Consider the following 4,871-nt stretch of genomic DNA (forward strand, 5'->3'; position numbering starts at 1 on the left):
AGGTCTGATATTTAGATGAAGATGATGCATCATGAGATGAGCAGTCATCTGAATAAATACTTGTAATGTTTTGCTCTAAAGGTTTATTATTTTTGGAGCTGCACTGAATACATTGATATTTCTATCCAAAATAATTATACCGTAAACATTTTGGCACCCGTTCTCTTATTACAGAAACGGTAACTACAATGAGAAATGGAGCAATTAGAGAGGTTCACATGCATTATTTAGTCCTCATTAGCTTCCTGTGACATGGCCGGCCACGGACCAATGAAAAGTGTTGGCTGCGCCCGGGCAATTAGTAAAATTAGTGGTGCAGGATTTGGCGTTAGTTCAGGCCACATGGCCTGCGAGATACCAGCCTGGTGTCAGTCCAGTAATTTATAACTTTGCATGTGCAATAATGGGTTTGAAAAATCACAGACAGGCCACCGACGATATCTAGGCTTCACGGGCCGCCGTACGGACGGCCAGGTTGTCCGAGGAAGCGCGCCAAGAGGCAGGCCGCACGCTCGCCCGGCAATGATGAGGCGCTGAGACTCCAATGTGTCCGTAATTAGCAAGCCGGGATGTGTTTGTTTTCATCTCTGCGTGTTTGCGCTGATAAAGTCTGACTTGCCAAAAACGCAGGTCCCACGTTGGAGGCGGCTCAAGCTGTTTCCCGGCATCCTTTAGGAACGGGCCGAAACGGGGCGCTGCTATTGGTCAGCACCTGTTTGAAACCGATCCGCGATTTGCACGCGAAAGCAATGTGCCACCAAGATAATGCGATGCTCGAAACAATTAACATGTAGTGAAAATTGATTTGTTTACTCGGCTCCACTTTTTCCAAAGGGCGTATAAATATGGCTTTCCCCTCTTTGACTTCACAACACCCACGTGTTGGCGTGCATCTCCTGCTGTACCCCCACTTAACTTATAGTTTAGCAGCTATACAGAGTATTTGTAATTCAGATTATGACAAGGCTTGACGAGTTCTCATGGTGTTTGTGCCGAGCTGTAGGAGGACATGCGAGCAGCCTCTTATTAATATGAGAGAGAATACAGGAGTATAAACAAAGTAAGCAGGTGCTGCGCGCTTTAGAAAAAGCACAAGTTAACGTGTTCCAGAATAGCGCGCCGTAATTATACTTTCCCGTTTTGTGTGTGTGTGTGTGTGTGGGGGGGGGTGTTTTGCATTTTAATCGTGCCAGGTAAGTTGGTTGATTTCCTGTTCTAATACTTAAGTTTGACATTAATAATTCATATCGCTGCCAGTTTTCCATTTTTCACACACCTGTGTTATTGTGGGGTTCGGCGCGGCCCTTTCGGCGGTGTCATCGCAGGTGAGAGCGGCACACTTGATTATGTAAAACAACTTGTCAGCCTTTTTATTTTTATGTAATCAAAAATGTTGTGATTAATTACTCCTTAACCTCGAAACACAAAGAGGAGACTCAATCAAAGAGCATTAAAACGCATCCCAGCGACCCATGATCAGATGTGCAATGTATTTATGTGGAAATCATAAAATCTCGGATTTAATACTAAATATTGCTCTATATCTATGATTTTTGCCTCAATAAACCAGGTAGTTGTTATGTTTAGGTAATGGGTAGGATTAAGAGAATATGATCAGGCTTTATGAGTATTAACATCCTAGTAATAACTAGTTAATAGTGAGAATTAGAGCCTAAACTATGCAAATATTAGTAAAAAAATGTGTGTTTTTGTAAGCATATTGCATAGTTGTGCTTGTGGTCAATTGTTTTATTTGTGATAACGCAATTAATATTGTCATATTGTGCCGGCATGAAAAAAATTATGAATGCATGCAAAAACACATTAATGAATGCTTTTCCTGTACTAGCTTTTTGTTTTTATATGCATTTATTTTTAATAATTTTGTCTGGTGAACACTCTAGCCGAGTTTTTAGGGTTTTGGTTTAAAATTATAAAATATTTTCCTCGTATTTTGATGGTTTAATCATCACTTTTGGCCACTGGTATATATATATAAATGTTGTGTGTTTTTTTACTTGTCAAAAATCCTAACACTTTATTTCCAGGTTGAATGTAAAAGATGCAGATCTCAGACTTGTTGAACCCTGTGCCGTTTCTAAATATGAATATTCATATATAAATAAAAAGAGAGGGTAAAAATCATTACAAAATTACTTTTTAAATGAACACATTCAGATAAATAGCTTCACCAAGTTTAGTGTTTTGTTCCTCCCTCATATTAAAAAAATATATTTCCCTCATGTTTTGATGGTTTAATCATCACTCTTGGCCACTGCTGTAATATATACAAACCGATCAGGCATAACATTATGACCAGGTGAAGTGAATAACACTGATGATCTCCTGTTAGTGGGTGGGATATATTAGGCAGCAAGTGAACATTTTGTTCTCAAAGTTGATGTGTTAGAAGCAGGAAAAATGGGCAAACGTGAGGATTTGAGTGAGTTTGGGCCAAATTGTGATGGCTAGATGACTGGGTCAGAGCATCTCCAAAACTGCAGCTCTTGTGGGCTGTTCCCGCTCTGCAGTGGTCAGTCTCTATCAAAAGTGCTTACCTGGGGAACACGGTGCACTATGGGAAGAAGGCGTGGCGGCAGAGGTTATATATATATTTTAAATGTAATTATTTTATAGGGTCATGACCTGCGGAGTGAATGTCCCGTATGCGGTGCTTGAGCTCTGTTAACATGTCATCAACATCATCGTCAGCCTAAAACCAAGAAAGTCCCTCATCAAGTTTGTCCTTGAATATCCCACACCTGTGAGACAACAGATCCATTTATGATTTCCCCCTCCCCGCCCAAATACATGTTTGTCCAGCGTCAGCCGCATTGGTGTTTATTCTGTCGGTGTGTTTGTTTTTTCTCGGTGGCTCTGAAACGCTCAAATTGCATTTCTCAGATGCCGGATCCCCGGAGGAGCGGAGCTCGGCGGCAGGTGTCTGAGGGAGTCAAATCTCTGCTCCTGTTGTTCGCTAATACATCTGCCACACACACACACACACACACACTTACTTCTGTGAGCCATGGAAATGCATGCCGAAGCTGCTCTGAAGTATGCAAACTTTTCCGCTTCTGTTCGAGTGTTTAGGAAGGGGAGAGAATCAATGCAAAATACAGTTCTTCTTGGTTTCCGGTGCATTACGTTTATCCAGCTGTTCTTATTTCTCCTCTTTATAATTATATAACATGTTTGGTTTTTTTAACGGTTGTGCAACAAAGCCGAACACAACGCGACGATCCCCCACTGGAGGCACTGACGCGCTTTTAATAGATGTTGAACTGTAAATTTGAATTGAAAGCCTGGGTCATTGTGCCTCATTGACTTAAAACCACAAAAAGCAAATGATGTCTTAGTTGAGAGAAATATATCAAAGGATATCAACAATTATGAGTCATAAACAGGCTTGGCTCCGCAGCGGTGGGGCCCGGAGCAGCGGGAATTAGCATGTTGAGCTAATAAATATGCATGTAAAGATTCTCCCAGAGGAATAACACGCGTGTGATTGATAGCTTTGCAATTGAAGGATGTGTAAATTCACCCTCTCTTTTTTTTTTTTTCTCCGTTCGGCAGTTCTGCTGTCGTACCGTTGAAATCCATCTCACTTGTTAAAAGTTTTACCAACTTTATAATCCTTAATGCCACATCTGCTTCCTGCCTTTATAGCGCCTGTAAAACTTCATTAAATTATTACCACCAGCTGGCCTCGTCGCACAATAACCTCACTTATCTCTCATTCGCTGACAATACTTTTGATTTATAGACCCTATTAGAATAAATGATATTTTATACATATGTGTATATGGGTAAACAAGAGGAAATGTGTTCTTTTTCAATAATTCATGAGCGGCGTCAATCGTTCTGTTCAAATACTGATAATAGTAATATTCTTAGAAAGGAAATAATGTCAAAGAAGTGGATCGTTTGCTAAAAGGCAGCAGTTGTTTTAAATAACCCTATTAAACCGTCGAAATATGAGGAATATTTCATATTTATCCAACAAAATTATTTGGCAAGCTACAGCTACAAAATGATGCAAAAAGCTCGGAGGAAAAAGCATGCATTGACTATAACATAATCAGTTATTAATAATTCAATGGTTCTCTATTGTTCATAATTTCTCTGTAAAAATATTGTTGGTTTAACTTTAAAGGAGAATTAAACAACATAAACTTAAACATGTTATCTGAACCACATTATTTATTTAAGTTGATTTGACAAAAGAAAAACATATTTCATAATTTTGATTAAAACATTTGTTGGTTTAACTTAAAAAAGTAAGTTATTCGGGTGCCTTACATTTTTGAGTTCAATGAAAGTAAACATTTTAGTTAATACAATAAAGATTTAAACAGCAGAAACTAAAATATTGTTATCTGAACCACATTATTTATTTAAGTTGATTTGACAAAAGAAAAACATATTTTGTACAGTGTGGTCAAAATTATGTCGGCGCAATTTGGCACGTTTCATAATTTTTAGAAAAAAATATTGTTGGTTTAACTTTGAAAAAGTTAGTTATCTGGTTGCCTTAAATTTTTGAGTTCATTGAAAGTAATTATTTGAGTTAATACAATAAAGATTTAAACAGCAGAAAGTCTAAAATATTGTTATCTGAACTATATTAATTGTCTAAGTTGATTTGACAAAAGAAAAAAGTATGAAACATGCCATTTTGTGCCGACATAATTTTGTAAAAAAAAAAATATATATTGTTGGTTTAACTTAAAAATGTAAGTTATCTGATTGCCTCAATTTTGAGTTCATTGGAGTTAAAAATGAGAGTTAATGCAACAAAGGAGATTGGTTTAGTAAATAGAAACTCAAAAATATTATGTTATCTGAACCATATTAATTATCTAATTTAA

Source organism: Gobio gobio (assembly GCF_949357685.1).
Source record: "Gobio gobio genome assembly, chromosome: 15".
Classification (NCBI taxonomy): Eukaryota; Metazoa; Chordata; class Actinopteri; order Cypriniformes; family Gobionidae; genus Gobio; species Gobio gobio.